Raw genomic sequence first — 27,171 nt, forward strand, 5'->3', positions numbered from 1 at the left:
GAAAAATATAGCAGAACTATGTTCATCTTGCACATAAGTAAATGTGTCAGTGGTTTTCACTCGTGTAACACAAGCTGAGCTGTATCCAAAAAAACAAAAAACGAAACTTTGCTGTTCCTGTCTGAGTGCTAATAAGTAACAGTAGCTTGGAAATCCTAGACGGCCCCCACGTTCACCAATCTTCCTCTGTCTCCCTGTCTCTTACAAGGGATTAAGTTGTCAGGTTACATTGAACTCTGAGCGCCCTCCACCCAGACAAAACCGTCTTAAGGTGCAGGCCGTCCAGTTATTTATAACTCTGCTGATAAGCCTCCGCTCTCCACGGCCTACTTCAGCGCATAGACATGTATGGGCGTCTGAGCTCTAATTATGTGGATTCGAGGGTAACACATCATAGTGGTCGTTTTAGCGAGTGTGTTTAAAGTATGTTGGACTATATCTACATGCCTCATGCTGTGGCAGTGTGTGTGTGTGTGTGTGTGTGTGTCTGCACATCACAGCTATTTAATAAGATTGTCTAGCCACTACTGGTCAGACTTTCCAAAGAATTACATAATGGGTGCTTCGCTGAAGAGCACCAGACTGACAAGAGCACCGTTCCTTACGTCACTGCACACTAAAACTCACACACACACTAACACACGGTGAAATAGTAGTGCGGGCAGCAGATTTGAGACACACAATCCTGGTCTTTTCTTCTTTTGTTAAAATATCCTATGTCTCACTTCCTTTCCCACTTTCTCTCTCTTTTTCCCCCCTCACAGCCCACCTATCTGGAACTACCATCTATTTTCAGAGCTCAGTGCAAGCCAAGTATCTGCTGCAATGTGTAGAACACATCACAAGCAAAGGGGCCCTGTTGAGACAGGATGAGTCCTAGTTTGAGCTATGTGATGAGTGAGTGAGTGAGGCTACTTTTTAATATCTCACAATGCTTTCAGAATGCCTGACCTTACACCTTTTTACAACACATTTAATACACTCTGCACTTGATTGATTTACTCTTATAATATCATTGACGAATGCAGGATTTAAATCTGACTTTTTCTACACTATCCTTCCATTTTTAATTATCTCTGATTGGATTTACACCTGTTTGCTTCAACATTAACAGCATTCACAGAAAAAAATCAAACAACTGCTTTTACGTCTATATGAAAGGTGAGCTGTTTTGCTGAGATTGACGTTAGTGGTATTCTTCTTGTTCTGAGGGGCTTCAATAATTTATGGCCATCTCCTTTACTGGTACTAAAAGATGACAAAAAAAGCTCTAAAGACTGACTGTTTCAATAAGTATTCCCCCATAAAACAGCTGTCTGAGACAAAACAGAGCGCCATTGCGCCACATTCCCTGCATTCAAAAGAAGATGACCCCGAAGAAAGACAGCATGAGTAAAACCAGACCTCGCCACATTTCAGCTGCTGCCATTTCTACAATAATTCTTCAGTGTTTGGCTGACAGTTTATGCACACATCACAAATTTCACCCAAAATTTCATGACTCAGTTTAGAAAATCTTTTAAACAGTGTGGTAATTTCATATCTGCATTTTCTCCCAGATACATTAGGTAATTTCTGGAGCATGATCAGTAGTATAAATTTATAGCTTTAAAGTAGACAACTGACACTTTAAAAATTATCATTTTATTAGCAGTATATAGCCTGTGATCTAGAGTCTGTGGTTATCACTTCATGCAAATGTTACATATTAAATTACGCAAAAAAATGGGGAGCAATCCACCCGTGTCAAAAAAAAATCAAGGTCCTTTCACACATATTTCATATTTAATGTTAATAATGAGTAATTTATTAATGTCTGACCCAGTTCCACAAACATCAAAGAAACAGCGATGCAGCAATACAGGAGTGGAAGCAGGGGCATGACTTTTATTTTTATTGCACAAAAGGACAAAAGCACAATGATAATGTGCAAACTGGATCCAGGAAAGGAACAACTGCAATATACTGCTAACTTCAGCTCTTTGCAAGCCTCTGCACAGACAGCATGCTAATGCAAAGCTAGTAAAGAACCCAGAATGATTTTAAAGCTAATTGTATTTGGACCCCACCAAAGAAGTCAGAGCCTGATCTTCAACAGGTTAAAAAAACAGAGATGAGCAGTCAGGCTTGTAGCCTTGGTTTCTACTGGTTGATGTTTCTACAGCAGAATCACTTTGGCAGTCTCCTGGGGCTGGTTTTCATCTGCTTTTTTGGGGGACTAATAAAATAAAAATCATAAATATACGAGCATCCTCATTAGCATAGGGATTTGTGTTGTTTTGTGGGACTATAGCCTAAGGTTTATATTGTTAACTAGTAATTATATGACAAGGTGTTTCAGGTCATCAAAGTAATTCAGCAAGTACAACAACAAATTACTTTCTCCAGGGTAGTTATTAAGTAACCTGTAATGTCACTACCTTATATGGGACCTTTATTTTGAAATACTCAGCATCAGAAAAATGTGTAATGAACATGTACGGTATGCTAGCTGGATGTAAGAATACGGATCTCGGTATCTAAAAAATAGTTGACATAAAACAATGTGGACCTGGATTTATTGGATGAACCGGAGGTCATATGAGGTCATATCATAACCTACCTCATTACTTAAAATAACGAGTGATATCTAATACGTTTCTTGAGAATTGACCCCACCACTGAGTGTCTTCCTCCCTCACCCCCAACTGTTTTGTGGTAGATTGCTGCCGCTACCCTGAGCTTGGTTCTGCTGGAGGTTTCTTCCTATTGAATAGGAGTTTTTCCTTCCCACTGTCGCCAAGTGTTAGCACATACAGGGTTATCTGAATATTGTGGATTTCTCTGTATTGTTGTAGGGTCATTGCCTTAGAATATAAAGTGCCTTGAGGCATTGTTATGCTTTACAGCGCTATACAGAGAACTTGTACAGCTGACATCTAAAACTATAAATTTGAAAATGTGATCTTAAGGAAAGACGATATGACGATGTGTTTTTTATTGTCCATCATCTCATCTGGCAGGAATGAACCAGTGACTTCCCATTTCTTCGCTTTTATGTGATTCCCTGCAGAAAATCTATATTTTTGTTTTCAAATCATAAACTACAGCTGTGGTCTAGACAGCCTGATGGTATATTTAGCTGCGGGTTGTGTAATCGACCCTGAAATTGTCGTTTTTCAAGAATTAAAAGTATTTCAGCAGCTTCAAACTCCATGGTTTACCTCTGAATCAGCTGAAAGCGAAAATGTGTTTTCCAGTTTAGCATTGCTCTGCCGCTGGACATTGTGTTGCCTTCAACCAGACAAAGGCTTCTGTGTGAAGCTCAAGAAACTGAAGTCCCTTCACTGTTAACGAAAGTTGCCTTGGTGGCTGAGTGTGATAGGATGTGGATTTTATTGGAGCATTGTGTTTGCAGGAGGTGACAGCGCACCTGGGACCTCATTAAAATATACTTGGAGGGAGACCATTCTTCTACTAGACCTAATTTAGAAAAATGACTTTCCAGTACCTGACAAACATAAGCACACAAGACAAGCTTCACTCTTTAAGCAGATACCAACTCAATCAAAAGTTTTCATATACCAACATTATAGACTAAATATAGGGTATTGCTGTCTTGCTGTACAACAATGGCCAGCATCAAAAATTAAGTGACAGAAACTGTCAGAGCTGAAGACTATTATATTCTGTTAATAATACATATTTACATAGTCTCAACTGAATGTGACTAAGAAGACAACAACATTTGTTGTTGTAATATTAAAGTTTAATGTAGTAGTCAGTAGTTACTGCTGACTTTGTGAATGTGCACCTGCAATCTGAACTAACCACACCAAAAACACCAAACACACCAAATGGGCCATTTATCAGCGGGGAACCCTGCTGAGTATTGACCATGACTGATTTATGAGAGCGGCTAAAAAAATAAAATTTCTTTATAGAATACTTGTAACTGTTACTGGGTTTTTGCCAGAAAATGAATGCCTTTCTTCATTTCCATAAAAAATTGGATTGGAAGAACATCTGGTGCACTGGACTGACATTTTTATGGCACTTTTCTGTTTTTACTGCTCACTCAAAGTCCAGACAATTTGAATTCTATCCCTGACCATTTATATTAAGTTAATATAAGTTAAATGTTTTACATGGCACCACTCGATGACAAGATTTCAACCCCTTTTCTTCTTTTTACTAATCATGCAATCTAGTTGCTTAGAGCATATTCCTATACAATCAAATTAAATTATTGACCTGTTTTATTTGGGGCAGATTAAATATGGCTAGATTTTGTATAATCAGATGACTTGTGTGCTGATTATGGCATTAGTCTGCTTTCTGCCACAAGATACGATTCTCCCTTGGGGCTAAAGGTCATGGGGGATTGTTGGAACTCGCTGCGCCACAGGCTGTGGTTGCGTCACCACGAGTATTGAGTCAGGTGTACTCCCAAGGATCTCACTGCCAGCTGCCATCGAGGCAGGGATAATCTGCCTAAGCAGCTTTCATATGATTTCACCCACAGGGAAGAATTTAGGAGAGGTTTGTAAACCTCTTCAGACCTGGCCTTGGATCTTCTTCCTGCTTTGACTTAAGAGGTGATCCAAGGCTGCACAGCAGACACTACAACAGAGTACTTAGTGTAAAAAATACTTGGCTCATTTGTAATTTATACACGTGGACTTCAGGGACTTATCTTCACTTACCTAAAAGAATCCATATGAGCATCTTTTCTGTTAATGCTTTTTACCCAGACTTTATATATAGGTCTGCTAAAACACATCGTTCCATTAGCCATTACACTGGCATCATTACAATGAGAAGTGATAAGGAACAGAGATCAGATTTTACAGAGATGTCCTGAGAGGCGATATCTCTACAAAAAGATAGAGAGCAGAATCAGATTTGATCCCCGGAGAACTCTTCAGTTTCCGGAATTTTCTGTGACCTTTTCTGTTAGCAGCAGATGAACTGACGTTAATCTGCAAACAGCCAGGGGTGAAAGTCAATGCCCTGAAGTCTATACATGCTCTGCAAAAAGGATACATCTCTCAAAGTGCAGGGCTACCTTCATGCTTGAAGGAAAAACAAAACATTTCAGGAAGTCCTCTGTTTTCATGCACACAACGCAATTACACAGGTCGCCTGGTGGAAAGAAACTTGTCCTAACTGGACTCAGGTTGACTGCAGTCACTCTGATTTGCTCCATCAAATAATGAAAAATAGTGATTATCTGTACAGTGAAGGAGGCATGCTAGTGCTAAGAGTTGAAAATATGTGAAAATGATTTGGCTCTGTAAAGTGTTTTACAGCATCATGGACAGGTTTTGTGAGTTATGCAATGAATGACAGTCAGGTTCTGGTTGAGTTTTTCAGTCAGGGCTGGTGCTGTTCCTCTCCATCAGTCCATCACAGATGCTGCACCATCAGCTGCAAAGCCAGCAAAGCGCGTGTGGATTATTTCTTCAGAGACGCCCTTACAGCAAGGCTTTTTAACTGTATGGTGTGAGGCAAAGACCCAGTCTATTATTCCAATTTAGTTTCACACTGCAGAAAAAAACCAAGAGATTCATGGATTTACGCACATGGCATAGGAACAGCATCTTCACTGAAGCAGTGATGGCTGGGATGTGACAGTAAATAATGTTTTGTAATCTTCTACACATTGTATTTGTGTGAGCTGTTTCAGGTTTACATGGAAGAAGAGTTTGCAATGTAGCCCCTTTCACTAGATAAATCAGGCTCCACCTGAGTCTAAGTTCTCAAGACCAGGAGGTTGCCAGGAGGACACGGTCAATTTCTAGGCCTTAATGACTGAGGCCTAAGGAGCAAAATTCACTGGTTATACAGCAAAACTGTCATGGCCGAGCGGCTAGTGCATGGTGTGAACCGAAAAGCAAACGCTCGAGGCAAGAAAGGACTTAACGTAAAGCAAGTAATTTATTTGAGGCTAATAAAAACATACAAAACAAAGGGCAGAAGGGAACTAAGACAGAGCTAACAATAAATTAAACTGGGAAAATAAAAACTAAACGCAGACCCAGACATGAAATACTTGAAAAGGAAAAATCTGAACATAAATACCTGGTCCATGGCACAAGATGAGCACAAACCTGGGAAGGAACAAAGGGAAACTCACACAATATAAACACACGAGGGTGACTGGGGAGAGAGGAAACACATGGAAACACATCTGAGGCGAATAGACAAAAAGACACAGGGGAAGCAAAACCAAACACACTGAACTCGGGACGAGAGATTGTCAAAATAAAACAGGAAACATGCTAAGATGCAGACTAAGACACATGGCTTGACACGGGAGCCAGAAGAAAGAAACAGACATGGGGACAAACAGGAACGTGGGGACAGTTAAAAGGAGATGAGACGCGGAGGGAGACCAAACACAGACATGACTGAGGAAACATAGAATGAAACACAAGGACAGGACTATGACACACAGAAGGTGAGGGAGACATAAACACAGATGACACAACACACTCACGTAGTGTGTAACACAGGGGTAAGACAAGAGGAACCTCACAGCCAATAAACCGTAAACTCCACCTTCATATTCATCACAAAACAGAGAAATTAAAAGTATTAATAAACCATTTATCATTAATTCTGTCACATTCCGTTTTGGGTTTAAACATAATTACCGTACATATAATATAAAACAAGAGTACAACTGATTAGCGGAACATCCCACATAACTCATAATAAAAAGGTTAAGGCACTACATAATATGACCTGTTCTCCTAAAAGTACTGGGTTTTTACGATCCAAGATGTAATTTTGTTTGTTTTTATGCTAAAATAACAAGTGATTACCCACTATTTAAAACTACTTACAGTATAATTTGCGACTCGTTTCCTGTAAAATACCTGAAGTTACTTAAAATGTTTCTTTGTTCCTTTAAAAACTTGAATTATTAGCCCTTTATTCTGGTGTATTTAATTTAAGTATTTGTAAGTAAATATAATTACAATGTAATTACATGGTAAGATAAAATATATGAAAATGTAGTTTTAGATGGATTACGCTGTCAGTTGGAGGTCAGTAAAAAGATGTGATCAATAACATTAATTCTAGCTGTATTCAGTGGAGGTGTCGATTGAATAGATTGTGTGGTATCATCGATACTCAACTCACTGTGACATCAAATCAAGCCAGTGTTAATGCTATTAGTTTCATTTCTGCTCTTCTATATTATCAGTCAAAGTAAGCTAAGCTTGCTTTATGCTGTTGAAGTTAAGTGACAGTACTGTGGAGGAATCTGTGCAGGTGTGGACAAAAGAATGAAATCCAAACCAAATTATTGTTGATTTTAGCTCGTGCGCCAGCTGACTGAGCATTTTTCACTACTGTGAGACCACACTATGCTATATTGATAGTCAGTCCTCGGATACAGTAAATTGCTTGAGTAAGGGCTTGCTTTTACTGCTCATGGAGCAGCTCACACCTTAAGAAGATTATTGTTTATGTTCCCTCTGGCAGTATAATGTATGTCTACAGCAGGAAGTCTGCTAGCTAAGTCCATAAGCTTGGAGACGGGAACACTAATGTCCTGTGGTTCAGCTCCCAACATGTGAATCTGGCTCCCGGGCTTTGTGAGAGATAAAGTTAAAACAAAGCACTTACACAATATTAAAGTTTAATGTTAGAAATCTTAGTGAGAAGCTTGTAAGATACTTTTCAGGGAATTGTTAGACCCAGAACCTTAATGTCAATAATGGGTGTTAGTGGATGGTTTTTTTAACTACTACTTTTTGTGGTATTACTTGTCGACTTGAGCTTTGTTTTTTTATTGCCCTCAGATTTGTACTATTATGCATCCTTGAGAAAAACAAACAACAAGCAGAATTCCTTCATACGTTCTTTAATCAAACTGCAAAATGCTAAATGTCAGGGGCAGCAGTTTGCTCTATCTTCATCTGATTATGTTAAACTCCACGTTTGGGGTCCTTAACGCTGAGCTGCTCACTGACGAGCTGAATGTGGTATGTTAGATTTGCAAAGTATTTATTTACTTGAGTTTCTATTTTTTTTGTTTATAATGATGGTGGACTGTCAAACTGAATTACCCACTGCGGAATAAATAAGGTTTTCTGAACCTGAACACAGATAAACACAAGACACACAAATTCTGCACTCAGGTTTCCTGCAGTGCACAAATTATACAACCTTAATTCACTTAGAACATAATGGCTTACATGCTGTAAATGACTATGAGCTAATAAAATAATATTATTGATGTTGTCCGCACTGATTCAGTTCTCTTTGGATGATGTTCTTCCATGTCTCTGTTTGCAGCAGCTGTCTGTTCATCTCTTTGTGCAATGCTTTTCTGCTTTCTCGACCTGCACAGCTGGCAAAACAGCTGGCTCAGGTACCAGGCCACCCAAGTCTTGTGACACAGCTAAGATTCATCTGAATTAGAAGGAGAGAGGAAGGAGGAAGATTCACACACATACAAGTATCAAACCCGTACCAGATAGCATAAAGTCACACCCTGTATGGGTGAGGTGGATTCATCTTAGAGCAGCTGTTCCTCCATTACGTGATAACGCACTCAAAGGACAATTTCCCGGGCGTGGCTCAAGCGGCCGTTGACCTGAAAGAAACCTAGACAGCACGGAAGGTCAAGGTGTGGCTCTTATAGGCAGAGTTATGACGCAGGATAATGACAGTGTTACCTGAAGAGGATGTGCAGAAGGGAGAGTGGAATAATCCCGTGTTAGTGTTTCCTGTGTATGTGTCTGTCACTTAAGTGAAGGAGGATTGTGGGGGTGGTGGGGATGAAGAAAATGTCTGCCAAGAACAAGGACAAGAAGATAAGGAGATTGGGGCACAGACTGGGAAGAACAAGCCCGACTACTCTAAAGGTATTTGATAGAGATGAAGATGCACTTCAGACAGGCTGACGAATGAGTCTGGCCAGCTCGTGGTTCCATCTGTGGTGTTAACTAAGAGCTCGAGGAGTGAGAGAAGGCAGCACTGAGCATGTGTGCAAGGGAGAGCAAGCTCGGGCATCTGGTTCTGCTAAGGCCCCAGAACATTCCTTTCCTCTGTTCGACTCCGGCTGGCAGCTTTTAAAGGGACACATTTGGTCTTACATCCTGCTCTGGGCATTGCCCTTTCTCTTGTAGTTTGATTTATCGCTGCTGAAGGTCACAGGCAAGATGTCGGGCTGCCGGTTTAAATGTGGGTTCTTTTCTCGACACTTACGGCTGTTAGAGAGGAAACACTTAACAGCAGCAAACTTTAGCTGTCACACTTTTTTAATACATTTTAGTGTTGGCAGTTTCCGTTTTCCTCTCACTAGCCTACTACAAACTAATTCTTTGTGGTAATCTTTGTTCTGTATTCACTGATATATTTGAATGCTAATCAATAAATCAATAAATTATTATTTTTTACTACAATATCAATACAAAGACATAAAGTAGGATGTGTAAATGCTTATTATACTCAAGCCTTCAGTCTTATTAGCATCAGCTGCTGAGCTTTTCACACGGGAGTTTGTTTAAACACTCAAAGTTAAACTGAAATAAGTGGAAGAAAATGACTCGTCTAAAATGTGTCTTTGGGCTGATGCAAGCCAGGAGAAACTTACAGCTGTGCCAATACTGTACAACAACTTTACAATAACATGTCATTAAAAACAAACGCTGAGCTGCAGAGCCATCACGAAGACTAACCCTGAGTGACAGATGACTTCCATGATGCAATATTATTGTTACATGATACAGCAGGTGTCACGGTGTGAATCCAGTCACATGAACGTGCTGCATAAGTAACAGGATTTTCAGACCCTGAGTGACTATCCTGTTTTTTTTTTTAAATGTGTATGATGGTCAGAGCCTGGATTTTTAGTCTCGTTATCTTCATGTCACTCCTAGGAGGGGGGGTGGAAGTGTCTTCGGTGCAGGGAATAGCCAACCACAACAGTTCTTCAGCTGGCAGCTTTAGCTGGTACATGAGGACATAAAGCTTGCCAGTGAAGAACTGCTGTAGGTCAGCCAGTGAGCACCTTATATCCAACATTCGGATACACAGCATAACCTGAAGGGAAATATATGCAGAGCATCAGTGAAGTCAGCTATAGTTCCTTCTGAAAGACATTTTAAGCCTTTGACTTGTCCTAAATTTTAAAAAAATAGCTAAAATAATTTCACTTATTGTCAATCTTCTGCCAACTTAGAGAAAATAAGGCTAACAGTATGAAATACCTCTCAGTCAACCAGATGCAATAATGACTTTGTTTTTAGAGGGTTTTTTTTAGGTGCCTGCATCTAGTAACCTCTATTTGTACTCCATCTTAAGGCCCATCCACGCTGGCTTTAGCTTTCAGTCGTGGTGGTTGCTGCTTGGCACACCACCACACAACTGCTTCTTTCTGTGCTGGCTTCAAGAGGATCTTGTGGGAGAAAGGTGAAGAGGTAGAGAGAAAGATGCCAGAGAGAAAGAAGAAGAAGTAGAAAAAAGGCATGCTTTCTTCGTTTTTTGGTGAATATTGCGGTGCGGTGAGTTAAAATGTCCATGCGCACGTAAACGACAGCGCTGTGTGTGTAAGTGCCCGAAGCTATCCTGCATCAGGAGTACCAGCCTACTGTTTTAGCCTTCTCTCTGCTTTTTGCTATAATTGAGTACAGAAGTCTTTGCTAGCTAGATAGCTCGGCCTCTGGTTACAGCCTGGAACTCCTGATAGAAAACAGCTCTCGTCCTGTGGGGCAGTTCAGTTTACAGCAGCCGTACAGGGCTGAGCGAAGGAATTTTTCCTCGCAGTTCAGGCAATTCTACTCCCCTGGGTGTGTGACTGCTTCACCAACATGTCAAGTATGTTGTTATTTCACCTTAAGATCTCCCCACAAATTTTCATCCAAAAACGTGAGTTTAGGATTGAATGAATTGACTGCACAGCGCTGATTTGAACCGGCTTCCCCCCCTTTATTTGTTTTTGCTATGAAGTAATTTTTTTAAAGTTAAACTTTATTGAGTGTTAGAGATTTAAAGTGACAGGAAAACCATTTATGGGATGTTCCCCTTTAAACATCCACATTCAGCCGGCGACAGTGTAATACTTAGGAGTAGCCCAGGATTTGTCTTGCCTGGCTTCCATTCAGCTGGCCTGACTTCAACTATTGCAGTCAGTCAGTCTGAAAAGCCTTTCCCTAGCAGCATATTCTTTCACAGTTCAAGGACAGGACTTTGGGCAAACTAGCCCTCAGCGGCACTGCGAACCCAGCAACCCATAGAAACTCAGCGAACCCCACGCTGCTCTGAGCAACACTGGAAAGCTCTGGACTTCACACACAAAACACACACACTCACTCCGTGTGACCAGATTGTCCTCTTCCACCGAGACTAGATCGAGAGAGAATTCTGAATCTGCTGTGGGCCTTGAACTTGCACTAAATCCAGAGGGATCCATTGTGAGTGCGTAATATTGGAGATGAGATCCAGGGCAAAAGCTTCCTCTTTTGTACTCAGTGAGCATATTTACAAAAAGGCACCTGATGCCACCACTGGACTTTGTTAACAGTGAGAAGATTAGTTTCTCCTGGTGTCCTATGGAGTGTGTTTGAACTGGTAAGAAGATTAGAGTTTTACGCAAGGACGGACGGAGATGTAAACAGATGATATAATGAAAACAGGATGGAGAAAAGATGGCAGCAAATGGCGACAAGGTCAGAGATCATCGCTGCTACAAGAAATCAGACTGGTGACCATGCAGTAACCCTGATGTGACACAGAATGAAACAAGTCTCCCTCTGGCAATATACTAGGCGTTAGCAGCTTGTCAGTTCAGATATAAGCATAATGTGCAAAGGATTAAGTGCAAAAGAAGCATATATGGCAATAATACTTTTTTTTCCAGAATTGTAGCATTTGCTTTAAATGCAGCACTTTAGTGGGGAAGATGAAGAGCACTGTTTAATATTTCTACATGTGAAACATACAGGAAAGAAAGAAGTCTGGAAGAAGAAAATAAGTGCAAAAAAAGAAAGAGATGAAAAAAATCCTCATTATTTATCAATTGCATGCAATAAGAAAATGAAGTTGAGCCTGTTGTGACAGAGAGCTGGAGTTTCTTTGTTCTTCGTGTAGTTTTCAAACCGCATTATTTCTCGGCTGTGTTTTTTTCCCCTCTACTCATGAAATGCTAAGTATGCGCACTACACGTGCAAGCAGAGGCCATCCCGTACACCAGAGTGGAGAACACAGTGTACCAGAGGACTGATTTATTACCCAGAGCTGACGATTCCCAGGACAATTACGGCAAGCCTAAGCAACAGGGTGAAAATGGCTCCTCGGAGTGTGTAGGAAGAAACAAGCAAATACACACAAGTGGCACACAGCGCATGTGTGCACGAGTGATAGAAGCAGTGAGTTGGCAGTGAGCTAGTGATAGCTTAAACTTCTGAGATCAAGACCCATTGTCCCCAAATCGTGACATTACTCTGAGGTTGACGTGCGCAGCGAACCAGCCCATGTGTTTTTGGTTATTCCTGAGGCAGCACAGACATGGACAGACTAAATACCTGTTAGGTTAAAAATGCAAACAAAACCATGGAGAACACAAACTCGGCAAAAAGGGTATTTAGTGGTGATGGCACGATTGTTAACTTTGCCTTAGAGCAAATATGAAGCTGTCCAGAGGCTCGACAAAAGTAACACATTAACCAACGCGCTTTAAATTGCAAAGTCACTGTAAAAACATTTAAAAATAACTCACAGCCGACTGCCAAGTAGACATCCTCTTACAAAAGTGACCTGATATTAAAGGGTGCGCTCACCCTCGTTTGTTTCCAGACAATCCCACTTATTTGGATTTGGCTGTGGGTATGGTTTGGGCTATAATGGTCTTTTTTGGTAAATTGGAATGCTATCTAATTGCGGAAGTATGACTAAGAGGAAAGAGACTAGATTCAATCTATGAAAGCAAGCCAACAACAACATATCCCAGAAGGCAATACGGGATGATGATACTGCCAAGACCAAAGAATGGGAAGCTCCATGAATCATTCCAGAAATGCCATATCTTATCCAAAATGAATTGCAAAAAATGAATCCAGTCCATATTGTGGTATTTGAACAGTTTTACTGTCAGGGGTACGAGTGGGAATTGATGCTAAATGTTTCTCCTGCAAGACGAAACAGAAAAAAGCTAAAATAGGATACAAAAAACCACCACACAAGCATTTAAGGCAGACTTTGTGTCCAATGTAGGTGGAAGCCTAATGCTACAACTAAGTATACCATGAAGGCTTTCTTTATATGAAGCAAGAGAATCTTATACAGGTGCTTCCTGTGCTGAGGATATGAGCAGCTGTGCAACAGATTCTGGCAAGCCTCTTATCTGTCCTCCAAAAGCATCAACTATATCCATTTTACAAGCAGGATCAAGCCCTCGTCTTTTTTGGTATCGTAGTCATCTAAAATATTTTCTGTTGAAAGCGGCAGTCCTGGCAGAAACCCTAATGCTAGTTTTATTACAGCAAACTCACGGCACACCCCAGAACAATTAGTTCATTGCCAGTATAACAATTGCACACATTCAAGTCCAGTTTTTTTCCTCTCCAAATAACAATGTAATACTTGAAAAAAAAGTCACAATACTGCTTGTGCTCTTTATTACAGGGAGCCAGTCCTCTACAATTAACCATAGTTTTGAGAGGAATGCTCTGCAGGTTGCTTTGAAAGAAGAAGTTACCATTTCTACTGCAGCAAACATTGGAAATGTCAGCGTAGGCCACAAAAATGATCTGAAACATGTGTTTACTGGTATCTGTTGAAGAATTTCCTCATAATCTATCATATAAATAACAGCAGAGGTAATGCACAGTCTGGCATTTCTCAATCAGCCCACCTTGAGCTCATTCTTGTAAGATACAGTCAGTCACACGTACTACACCCAGGCATTCAAACACGTCCATGTTTGTAACCGTCATCTGAGAGTTTAAAATGTGCATTTAAGGTAATAGGCCAACCCATTAGGAACAAAAGGTGTTTGAAGATATTTTGCATTCCCCAGTGTGCACGCTAACATCCTATACGTGCACACGCTGATGGCCTATTGTATCACTGTCACGGTTTGGACTGGTCTGCACTCGATCATATGTGCACCCCCACCTCCCTTAATCCTTCTCTGAAGGCCATGACAAATTGCTTTCAAGTGAATAGTGGATCAATATATTTGCTTTCCTCCTACAGCTCTGAATTGGATTAGTGAAGGGGGAAAGAATTTCAAAAGCCATGAACAAGCACGCACATACACAAATCCCACTGAAGCGTAATTCCGGAAGAGATGCAAGCTAACACTAGCGCCCTTTCTCCTTCGCGCTCCTGGGTTATCAAAATCACCACGAAAGATTGGAATCTTCTTTGGTGAGTACAGGAGGAGGATAACTTATATGTATAATGCATTTTAGTAAGTAAACAAATACATGCATGAGGCTAGGTGGGTGAGGGTGTGGTGGGATCCATGGAAGTACTCTCCCTATGTGCAGAAACACACACAGACTTTAAATTATGAGATGCAACTAGATACTGCAGTGTGAGAGTGAATTGCATGTGCATGTGGATCTATATTGTGTAATCACTCTTTGTGCCCACGGCTGATGTTTATCTGAATATGAATTAATGATTCAAAATGAAACCAGTTACAGCTGTGGGTGGAGGAACACCTTCCGCTGGTAGAAAACAGCCCCATAAAAGGCTAACATGTTCCTCATAGGTTCTATCTGGTTCAGCTGCATAGCATTAACAGTATGTCCCGTGAAACAATAGGTGTAACACGCACAAGCACGCACACACACACACACACTAAAAGGACCAAAAAGACCCCACAGATTCACCAACCTGACAGCAATTATACCACAGTTATTATCCACGTGGCTGTAAAAATTTGCCACCCTCATTCATCCAGTGAGCACAGCTTGGAAATGCGCTGACTTCCTCCAAACGGAGTATGGTATTTTTTTAAGGAAGAGGTGATGTCAACTGACAGGAAGTCCGCAGGTGGGAAAGAGGAAGAGGAAGCAGCCCTTCCAGTGAAGTCCCGCTGTGTGTCTTACAGGGTTTAATGGAGAGCATCTGGAGCCGGGAATGCATGTGAACACGGCAGTCTGCGAGCAAGAACAGAGGTATGCGTCACAGAATATATACACAGAATATGGCGTCTCTACCGTGCGCGGAGAGACGGTGATGCAGCGTGACTTCAAATCTGTGTGCGCACATCTGATGCAAGATCCCTGTGAAGGACACCGAGGGTCAAATCGAATCACCCTTTGGGGGAAAAAAGTAAATAAATAAAAAAAGAAATAGAACGGGAGACACAGAGTTGAGTGAAAGATCCTCACACAGTGAGACAGAAACAGAGGGGTGGAAGTCGGGGTGTGAACACTGGGCAAAGACAGCCAACATAAAGAAAAGATTTGTGTGCTTCCTCTGGCTGTCATCTCGCTTCCTACAACTGGGACGAAGTATGTCAAAGACTACATTGTTTCTCCCTATGTTTCGGTTTGTGCCCATCTTTTACTCTGTAGTTCCCATGAATTCACCCCTTCCCTGTGTCTCTCTCCGTATATACATATATATCCCTTATCACCCTCCCCCTCTAACTAGCAGTTTAGTTAGCATGCTGAAAGACAGAAAATGCCTGTCGGGTAAATGAATAAGAAGTGGCAGCTGCCCATGCGCGGTGTGAATCCAGAGAATCTCCTCAGTATCATCGCTTCATCCCAACCATCCTCTCTAAAGAGGAGCAGAAAAGGGTTCGGAAGACTGAAATATGCCATATAACATCTCGGTAACGATTCTGTGAGATTTACTTTGACAAGCAGACACACGGCGCTCTGCAGCTTACAAAAATGTCACATTAAATGGTCAGACCTGTGACCCTGCACTCTTGAACCTGCGAGACTTACCGGTGTTATAATACTAGGTTGTTATGCAAGGTGATTGCTTCATCCTTCAAGCTAAAACTTTGCATCACAAGATATTTATAACTTGCATCAAGTTAATAAGGAAGCTACACAGCAGGGGTGACCCGATGGCTCAGGGGGATAGGGTTTAAACTACATGGGCAAAAATGCTGTGAGCAGGAGGGACTCTTTTTTTTTTTTTTTACGTTTCACATTTCAAGATCACTTCTTCAGCAGCTTTACAATAAAGGCAGAAATAATCTATTAAGAAGATAAAAGAAGATGAAAAGCTGAAGTTGTAAAAGGCACCAAACATGGAGATTGGTGGGTTGAACACAAATAAGGAAAAGAAGGAAATAAAGTTCTGGTATTAGTATTTACACATGATTATACTCTGAAACATGAAGTAGCCTGAAAAAGGAAATCATTATTTAAATATAGAGCGACAGTAGCTTTAATTTGGAGAACTGTTTATGGTAAACTTTTGGGTGTAAGTCTGATATTCTTTCTGTTCTGGGCTTCTGACTTGCCACCTAAGGTTTCCAAGTTTTGTGCACGTTCACATTTGCCGTAGTTAGCTGTAAGATCGGTTCACAGAATTAAAAATGAACTGGGTTACATTTAATTGTCATGTGTTTTTAAAAAAATGCTGCTCGGAGCTTTTCTTTTTCAGGAGAACATCCTCCTACCATCATCACAGCCTCCAATTGTCACAGATTCATAAACTAAACGAATTGCTGTGTACCGTCACACACAGCAGCACTTTAGTAACTTTTGAGGCTCATTGTCTTACTGATTGGCAATGACTTCTTGTTATCATTTACTTGCAGATATTTCCCAAGACAGGCCGGGTGGTTTAATTCAGAACTGCTGGGTGCTGCGTTGACTTAACCGCCGCTAGCAGTAGCCATGCCAACAAGCTGCATTGCTTGCAGCTTGTCGTTAATTTGTTAATTCTCATAAGGAACGAGTGGCGTTAATGTCGTGATTTTTTTTACGTTAGCTCACATGGTTTCTAATGTGTTGATGTGCAACAGGGTTATTAAAGGAGTATTAAGGAAAAGCCATTCACGTGGACACTTCTCTATTCAGTCATTTATACATTTTAAAAAGACACAGGGTCAATTTGATTGGCCACTCATGTGATGATAGCTTGACCTTTAACCCTACAGCTCGCATTTGTGCAGAGATGAAAATGTACTAACGGTCTAATGTTTTGTCTTGAGCTACAGATTAGTGCAACAAAGGGTTTTAGTACTAATGTTGTACAAGGTAGATGTCATAAGGAAAACTCTAAGTCCTGATATCATAACTTTAATATTTCATTAGATGAAAATAGATAAAACCATTAGATTAAAGCCATTTAACTACTAGCTCATCACACTCTATCAAGCAGGGTGTGTGTGCATATGTGTGACAGTGTGTGTGTGTGTTTGAGAGAGAGAGAGGGGGCATGACCGGGGTGTGCCAGACTCAAAAAAATGAGAATGTTTGTATAAGTGTGTGTATCTGTGTGTGAGTGTGTTTCCTGCCATTCTGGCCCCAGCTGTACCCAAATAGCCTAAGAGCACAGTGTGCTAAGCTAACAGAGACTAGAAAGCAGCATTCACCCTGGGTTAGTGAGCTGGAAGATCACGGTGCTCTGACACCACAGAAAGAAGGAACCACAGCTCTGAACCTGCATGATAACACCCATCCACGTTTCATTTGCAAGAGTCACCCATCCCCTATTGCTCTGTACAGGTGTTTACTACAGACATTAGACATGACATTAGTATTCAGCAGCTTTAAGTCTTAAATGAGGCCTCTACTAATGGGGTAGGCTGCCTTGCTAGACTGTAATTACTGACACATTTACTCAAAAACTACCATTTAGTTTCAGGCTGGTTGGTTTTTATCCAAGTTACATGCATCATGGCATTTTGAGGCATTTAATAAGCAAGACACTGTTACGTTTCCAGCTCCCTGACTCTCCTATCAATTCTTCCTCCTGTCTACATTTCAAATGAAAAAGAGCAAAAATTGACAAGTTACAAGTTCCTTACAGTGTTTTCTTTAATCCCCACAAACAAGACAGCACACATGGGCTGTGACTGAGACGCAAAGAAGTGATTAGATTTCTAAATATAGTCACACTCTATACATAAATAAAATCTATATTCATTAATTATCTGTCGATAAATGTGTTATTAGGCAAAGCAAAATTGCCAAAAGAGCCATTTACATATCCAAAAACTTGAGATGGTTTTGTTTGACCAAAATGCAAAATTTGAGAAATAAACTAAAATGGCAAAAAAATAAATAATGACCTTTAGAAATGGTTTGTTCCTAGTTAGTTTTCTTCTTTTTTTTCAACCACAGCAAGTAGACTAATTTTAAAATGCATTGCCGTGCCATCTTATACACACCAATTTTTTTTTATTGAATGTGATTTAAAGTAACCTTTTGTCTAATAAATAACATGCAGCACATTTTTCCTGAAGCTTTTCTTCTACGCATCCTTCACCTCTCGTCTTCTATCTACTGAGCTTCAATTTCTATCGTGCTTTCCTTGCTCATTCCTCATTTTCTACCTCCTTATCCTGCTGCGCTCCCACAGCGTCTTTAGGTTGGTCAGTTCAGCGAGGCCGAGTTACATTCTTGGGATGCCTCTTACATATGGTTCACATTCCAGCCGGTCTGCTGAGAGGCCCACTGCTCCTCATTGCTGGCCCTGCATAGACGGGCCCAAAGCTAGGCGTGCTACTGCGTTTCTTCAACCTAAAATAATCTCAACCCAGCTTTAGGTTAGCCTAGCCTATGCTAGCATGAGGGTGGAATTTATTAAACCTCTTCAATCAAAATATGAGATATATATGGGCCAACCCAAGCGCACACTGGTGTTTCGTTTAGCTCTCTGCACAAAGGTGGCTGTAGTTTCTTTTGCAGTTTATCTAATCCCTCGGGCTACTACATCCGCCTCTATGTGTGCTAAAGCTATATAGCACAATGGTCGTATTCTTTAATTAGGTCACCTACAGAAAAGAGTGACAAACTGAATCTAGAAACCATTTATGCAAGAATTCCCTATGTGAAGAAACACACACACATCATGGATGAGCATCCATCTTAAGCTTAAAAAGATTGAGCTTAGTATTTCTAACTTACTAGGTGACCTAAAGTAAGTTCGCATATTTCTGCACACACAGACAAAACTACTAGTTTTATGAATTTTGTAGAGATCCAGTGAGCAGGTACTTGTGTTTGTGTCGTACATGTAAGTCTAGGCCCCATCAGGTAAACCACACACCGAAGAGCAGTGGACATCTCTCCATATGAGGCAGTTAAAATATTATTCTGGGACATGTTTGGAATACTGGTAAAGCTGCATCATCAACTACTCTATGCCAGACTTCAGCATGCTGCATACACCCACACATCCTGGTGCAGTGCATGTGTGCACATGCAATCAGAGAAAGAGAGTGCATCTGTCCTTCAATCAGACCATACATATCCGCACCTACGTACAGCATGGCAACACCTGTTCTCTTAAACATCCCCAGACACTCACTCTTTCAACCCACTTACAATTTCTACACTTGTTACCCTCTTAAAATTGCATATGCGACATTTACCATAAGGTCTGTCATAAATTACTCTGAGCTAGTCACAGTTAGCCCGCTGAGGTTGTCTGGGCGTGGCCATAAAAATGCGCAACCTTACTGCAGCTACCACAAGTCCACCGCAGATCCTCCCCTCTTTGATCGGCCTTCAGCGACAAAAAAAGTCAGACCTGCCCAGTTACACAAGTCACTTGACGGGCCGGTCACTCATAAGTAAGCAGAGGACGAGTGACTCATCAAATAACATTTTTTATTATTAGTTTTCGCGTCAAGAACGCGGGTGATGCAAAGCGTTTATAGATCTGTCTGTGGGCATTTTGGAAAGTAAAGGCCTGCTTGTCAGGCAAACCCCTCCCAGTTTACCAAACCACAAGCATACACACAGTTTCATAAAATATGACAAATATGCAAAGATAAATGCTTTCATATGCGCCCAAAATACTGACTTTCACATTGACCTATCATTTGACTCTAGATTAAAGATCGTAAAAAAAAAAAAAAAAAAAATTACTGGCACACACATCAGATCCTGTCTGTCTCCCTGTTACGTGTCGTTTCTGAGGAGTGGAGTAACAGACGTCATGGCTGGACGGCTGTATTAATCAAATCTAGGAAATAATGACTGTGCTGGCTAACCACTAAGGCACACAGACATAGGTAAATCCAAAGCAGCTAAACGATCAGAGCTCAGACAAAGCAAACATTCATACAGGATGGCAAAGGGGAGAAAAGGGAGAAAGAGGGCAGAAAAAACAAGGTTGTCATCGAAACAACAGTTTAATTCTTCACAAATATTCCCCAAAATGATTATTAACTGACTACAGAGCCTGTCAGGTAAGCTACTTCATGTGAACTTCGAGTCTGGGCCATACTTTATGCAGTCTCCTGACTTCAGTGTGACTCTTCTAACAATAAAAACATTTTCACATCCTTTTTGGGTACTAATGTTAAAAACACTCACAATGAGTCATTGTAACTGAGGTCATTGAGGCCTTGTAAATACATTATCACGCTCCTATATGTGAAACTAGTTCCAGCACGGCACTTCCTTCCCAAAGTGTGGGTGCGACATGCACTGGAACTATTACAGTAAGTAAAATTTTGCCCCAAGTCTTGGCATTCAAATGGTTGCGTCCTCAAATCAAGATGTGTCCAGTGGCACTGGACTCTGGCCCTGCCTGTAGCTTCATGTATAATTCACTGTTCATAGGCAAAGGGAGGATAGTTACAGCAGGACTGGCTACTCCTGGGGAAAAGACAGGCTGACGCAACTAACAAGCATTTCCAGAGCATCTCCACCCTGATAAAAACATTTACTCTAAGACACAGTATATAACTGGATGAATAACATTCTTATAATATGTAATTCGACTAGATGAGGTTGTCAGCATTGGAGCAGGCTGTGTGTAGCATAAGCAGCGAAAAAAAAAAAGGCAAGCCATCCGCCATCAGAAGTGGCCGTGATTTGCACGAGGTCAAGTGATGCATCGGGAGTTCTAAGCCTCGCAAAGATCAGGGACGACGAGGTCTGAGCTGTCGCGTAGCCGGCACAGATTGGATGCAGGTGGAAAAAGCCACTGGCTCATGGATTACAGCTCAGTACCCAGTCTTTATCAAATTATAACCAGACACCACAGTTTTCCACTGAAGAATATGAGGTTTGAAAGGACAGCTCTTTAACCACGCTGCCATCCTGAATGCTCAAATGTTTGAGATTAGATTAACCAAAAGTAGGACTGTGAAGACAGCCTTTAAGATTACATAATCCCTGCCACTAGAATTCTTTGAAAATGGAGGTCAGAGTACAGAGAATGGCTAAACTTGCAACAGGTTGATGGTCACAGGTTGAGAGTCAGAGATGCCAGGAAAAAAAGGGAAGCGAGCAACAAGAAAGAAGGAAAGAAAGAAAAAAGTCTTGACAGATAAAAAACCTCCTTACGCCCAGACATGTCACAATGGATAGGCTACATGACTTCATGACAAACTCGAGAATTCCACAGGTTGACTCTCAAACAGTCCAGTCTTACCTCAATTTATTAAAACCTCTGGACAATCCTGGAAGAAGAACCAACCGTGATGCTCAAAAAGTCGATTTAAAACAAGAAGATCTACCGTGGACACCTGGAGATACTGAAGAGGGGGGAAAACAGCACAATACAAGCTTGAACGGGGAAATGAATGACGCTCAGGGAAGGAGGGAGGGAGAGAGAGGTGGTGGTGGTGGGGTTACTCTTCACATCCATGTTGAGCTGCAAAGGGTGGGGCCTTGAGGAATTCACTCTTTCCCCTGGACTTAAAGCTTATCTTAATTTGACTACACGGGGTCAGACTGCCTGTGCACTCAATTACGATCGCGTTATTGTGATATAAACGCATTATAATACCGAAGAATGACTCCTCGGTTGTCTTTGACAAGTCAGACAGACTACTGTAACATAAAGAGCAACTCGTATATTTCATCTCCTCTCCAGCAGTAGATCTGTCTATCCAGCGGACAAACGTCAGGCTTGGCAAAGACACACCCGCTCCATCGCAGTCTATCCTTGGGCTGTGTCACGAACAACTACAATATATATATATATATATATATATATATATATATATATATATATATATATATATATATATATATATATATATAAAAACAGGCGTCACCAACCGAGAAACCACCTTCAGTGGCTTGAAATTACGTGGTTACGTGTCTTCATTTCCTACTGACAAGACAATGAAACCCGATGAAATGCCTTTAATGGTTGTAGCCTCTAAATGTCACCTCCGCCTGAAAAAAAAAAGTTTGCAAAAAACGTATCTGACAGTCGCACTTACTTTAGTTCAGCTCAATCCTCTGGTTCCGCCGAGGTGCGCGTCAATGTGGCGGTAATGTGACAAATATGCGCAATTTGCGCCGTGCTTGGGGGAGATTTGAGGATTATTAGACTCTGTTCGGACTGTTCCCTCACCCCCTCCTCGCCCTTCCACCTCATCCTCCTCCCCACACGCCCAGTTCGCCTGTGGCATTTAGCGGGGCTGGCTACTGTAAAGTTGCCACGTCCGTTACGTTTCTCAGACTTATGAAACCAGAACGACCCGCTCGGGGAAAAAAAACCCAAACCCTCCAAAAAAACTCCTTAACTGCGCAACGGTCTCAAATCAATCGCGGCCACCGTGGGAGATTTAAGCGAAAAGGTGCGCAAATCAAATGGCATTACATTTGTTATGTAATATAATCCTTAATGAAAACGACTGGTAGATGTGTACTCTCAGCCCTCCCCACCTCCTGACTGAGTACTCTCGAGTGGAATCACTCGGTTTTTCTGCTTTTCTGTCAGCGCAGAAGCCTTACAGAAACCATCAGCCACACCTTAACTCTCAATCAATTTTGTGACACTTCCAGAGGTTTCGACGTGACGCGAAAGCCCTCAACTTTAACCTGATAAAACGGTCGCTTTTTGCACTCCTGTGTTAACGTTTAAACCTGTAACAAAAAAATAAAACACCAAAAACCCGATCCAATCTGTGTATCCGGTTGTCCGGTCCCACCCCATGCTTCTCGCTGCTCCTCGAGGTTCCTCCCCGGTCTCTCTCTCCGGTCCAACTCCGTTCTTCAAACCGGCTTCTCACTCCGATCAGCTGGCAGGGTCGTGACGTCAACACCAGCCAGCGACCAATCAGACAAGAACCGGAAAACTCACCTCTGATGACCACGGTGTACGTACGATGACGGTCAGGCTCTTCGACCAATAGCAACACAAATCTCTGTGAGAACTAAGGCGGGCGCTAGAGACAGCGGCCAATGACATTACAGCCGCCCATGGGAGGCGTTTTATCCTCGGACCTATTAGGTGTTGGTAAGTATTATGTGTGAACTGCGAGGAACTTTTTTTACGCCACTAAGCCATAGATGAAATTGAAATTATAGACAAGCGGAGAAACAAAATGTTATCACTTACTTCTTACTGTAGCTGATGACAGGTTACCAATCCGCACTTCATAAAGTCAAGTGGTAATTACTGTTATTTTCAGCATGTGTGTCACACCAAGTGCCAGAGTCACGGTTGTTTATACAAGTCAGATATCTTTCCATCATATAGCATTATTCGTATATATACATGTGCATACTCATACTCTCAGGCTGTCACGTGTCCGATTCAAGGTTAATAGGGTCATGCATCAGGTCTGTTGCATGAAGACACTTATTACTATAGAATGACAAGCTGATTTGAGTGGAGAATGACAATTTCACCATGTAGTTAACGCTGGTTTCTGCAACTGAAAGCGTTGTACTTGCATATGCATTTAAAATGCCTTTAGATTTGGGGTTTTATTGTGCAATGTGTTATTTTATGTGTTCCCATAAGACACCAGAATTACCACTTGAGTTTATTGGCTTGAACCTCTGGCAGTTATTGCGGTGTTGATATAATGTCCCTTAAATAAATGAGGCAGTGAAATGGTACTCGCCACGCTTCCCCCCCCCCCACTGCCCAACCCCTTTCCTTATGTTTCATATCCAGGCAGTCCTATAAGAAGTCTCTGTACAGAAAATACGCAAAACTGACATTGAAACAAACGAAACCTCCAAAGAAAATGTTGTCCAGTGTTCTCTTTTTTTTAAGCAAACACAGCATTCCTGTGGTTTTGAATTGAGCAGGAATCTAACTCTACTGCCAAATAAGTGATTGCACTTCTCGTGGACAAAAAACCTCAATTGGAGGCTTGCTTGTTGAAGTCACAATTCCACATTTGGAAAAGAGAATGGAATGTGCAACATTTTCCCTTCAAATGGGATAAAAAAAAAAAAGAAAGAAAAAAAGAAACATTTGTGTGGCAGCTGTGGAAGCAACTCTCTCTCTCGAGGGCTGAAGGTGAAATTAAAATGCAGATGATGTCATTTACATAAGTTTGTTGAGAGCCTTAGCTACTGTCTGGGTACAGTATGAAAGGCTTATTTGTTCCTTAAATACAAAAGAGGGTATAGAGAGTCTTTGATACGAACAAGCCGTGGACATGCATAATTGAAGATACCTGAAGTCTTTCAAGCCACTGCAGTGCACGCATGAGAAGAACCAAATCTTAAGTGAATTCGCTCTTGACTTTTTAATGCACTGGGGCTTGTGTGCTCATGCTGCACTGGCATCCCGTTCTATGTTATCATGGATTTTAGGAGTGAGCCTTTACCTGGTTTTACCTGTCACTGAACAAAGAGAGGAATGCTCACATTTACAGTCATGTCAGAAATCTTCTTTGTGCTGAGGCTCAGAGAAGTGGGGTTATACAGATCGAAGGCAACAACCTGCCGACCCTTTTGCTGTAACAGTGGAGCAGCACAGTGCTGCTTCAGTGACACAGCTTTTTATCCCTTGACTGAATTTATGTTGGTGCATTCACAAAGCTGGACAGAAATGCTCCACATCCACACATCACTCAGGAAACCAATCCTTCCTGCCCTCAGTCTTTTCACATGGTCTCAGTCCACACTGTGAAGTGTCTCTTACCTCTGGTAGCAAACACTGACAGTTTTTCTTTTTGCCTTTTCTTCATATTTTGCCAGTTTATTTAAACCCATCACGGCAGGTTGTGCCTTCGAGTCTGTATTCAGACACACAAACACATCTTGGCTGCTAAGCCATGAAACTGGTGTGAAAACGTTACTGGTAAGTAAACACGGAACTGCACATAAAGCCACACCACAGGTAACAATCATGACTGTTTTTCTGAGCTGAGCTTTATACTAATCACATAAAAGCAAGTGCTTTTATGTGATTAGTAGAAGAAGAAGAATATGAACACTTATGTCATTATGTCATTTTTATGTCATGTCCTTCCTTCATCCTGCTATTCTTTAATAACTTGTTGCATGTAACCTAAATCAAATAAATGTCGTCTATCTACTTTATAACTTATATTTTTTATAAATTATACACATTTGCATATATTTTTCTTGCTTATTTATTCAGTGTTCTGTATTTCTTATGACCTCAACATACTGTACCTTTGTTGGGCTACTCTGAGCCAGGTAATTTCTTTCTGATGACTTTTGACAAACAATGACAAACAAAATCTATTTGTCTCTCAAGCTCTAACATATGCTCTGTTACTTTATGAATTTTGAGCTTGACTGAATCAGCATTGTTTGTGACAATGAAAGAAGGACCTGCATCATCTGACTAACCTCTGACGTCTTTAAGCAAAAAAAGAAAAAAATAATAATGCTGCTACTTCCTGTTTCTCAGAACCACACAGCACAGACATGAGAACATTACGGTGATTTGCTGTGACGCTATAGCCTTTCTCATATGAATAATCTACGTCCTCCTGTCTACTGTCTCTGACCGGCCTCCTCTTTTCTTTAGTTGTGGTCTTGCAAGGGAAGTACATAAACACCTGTGTTAAACAGATTTCAAGAAGAAATAGGCACCTCTGCCAGACAAGGAGGCAATCTGGGGACTCTTCAAGCCAAGTAATTGCTTTTCAAAGCAGAACACTGCGTATAGTCACTCACATCAACAGGTGGAGGGGAGGGACTTTTCTGCTTTGGGCGAGCAAGACTGTCTTCCAGATGAAATTGAGAGCCTGAATCTATGAGTCAGAGGGTTTAAAGAGAGAGAGACTGCAGGGAAACAAGCAATCGCTCTCATTCAGAATCAAAGCATTATTGTTCACAAAACTGTGCATCAGTTATATAGCAGAATGATCCAGGTAACTATAGCATGATAATGTTATTATTTCACTGATTTGTGTTTGTATTATTGCTCAGTTGTTACATAATAGTGTGATTGATGTTAAAATCCTTTAAGTCAGTTGCAATGGAAGACTTTAAAGTCACAATGACGGTTCCTTTAGCAGGAACAGTGCTGTCCATGTTTGCCATCTGTGCTAGTCATGGTAGTATGCTAACACTCAGTCATGCAACTAAATGTAATGCAAATGGCATCACCTTAGCTGGGTTTTGGGTTTGTACAAATAAATATGTGACTTGATGATGGTGCTAAAATATGGTAGAATTTATGTGGCCAGCATGAATTTCCTCCACCGATTTAATGGCAACTGATCTAACAGATCTCTGTTGCAAACCAAAAATACCACTATTAGAGTGACTCTAGATGAAAATACAGGAGATTGCTGTAATCAGTAGGTATCGCTCTGTGGAGAACATGGAGTTAGAATGGTAAATGGTACCTTTGTGTTCTTCACCTGTCTCGTCAGCCATTCATTTGATCCACTTAAAACTTGGAGTGTGTATAGCTGGGCCCTAAGTGCTGAGTTTGAGGTTACTGCTTTACAGTATTGCCAAACGGCAGCATTTCTTCATGCATACGGTACAAACATTAGCACGTGAAAGGTTCTGTTGTGAACAAACCAAATGCTGTTTAACTGTTAATACATTTGGCTTTGTTTAATACTTTCTCATGTCGTTATACTGTTGTAGACAGTAGATTCAAAGGTTGGTTTGCATGTTCTGCACATTAAATCCCATAGAAATGACTACACTGGCCTACTGTACATTTCTCTTTTCAAGGTCCCATTGACAGATCATTTGTCTTAGAGCCAGCAAGGTGTCATGAAAATGTGACACACTGTCATATTTTAAATCAGTTGGTTACAATTATAAAAAAAATTGTTCCACGTCCATATCAGCAGTACAGTTTACTCTTTGAATC

The 27,171-nt window shown here is 41.1% G+C and overlaps 1 protein-coding gene across 1 annotated transcript in view; it reads right to left on the reverse strand.

The window, feature by feature from the left end:
* aipl1 (aryl hydrocarbon receptor interacting protein-like 1) overlaps positions 1-21,556 on the reverse strand; it is a 40,832-nt gene extending 19,276 nt beyond the window's left edge. The window contains exon 1 of the mRNA XM_080288442.1: positions 21,538-21,556. The gene's annotated coding sequence lies outside the window, so the exon portion shown is untranslated. The remainder of the gene's footprint in view (positions 1-21,537) is intronic.
* Positions 21,557-27,171: the final 5,615 nt, after the last annotated feature.

This window comes from Astatotilapia calliptera, chromosome 14 (assembly GCF_964374335.1).
Source record: "Astatotilapia calliptera chromosome 14, fAstCal68.1, whole genome shotgun sequence".
Classification (NCBI taxonomy): domain Eukaryota; kingdom Metazoa; phylum Chordata; class Actinopteri; order Cichliformes; family Cichlidae; genus Astatotilapia; species Astatotilapia calliptera.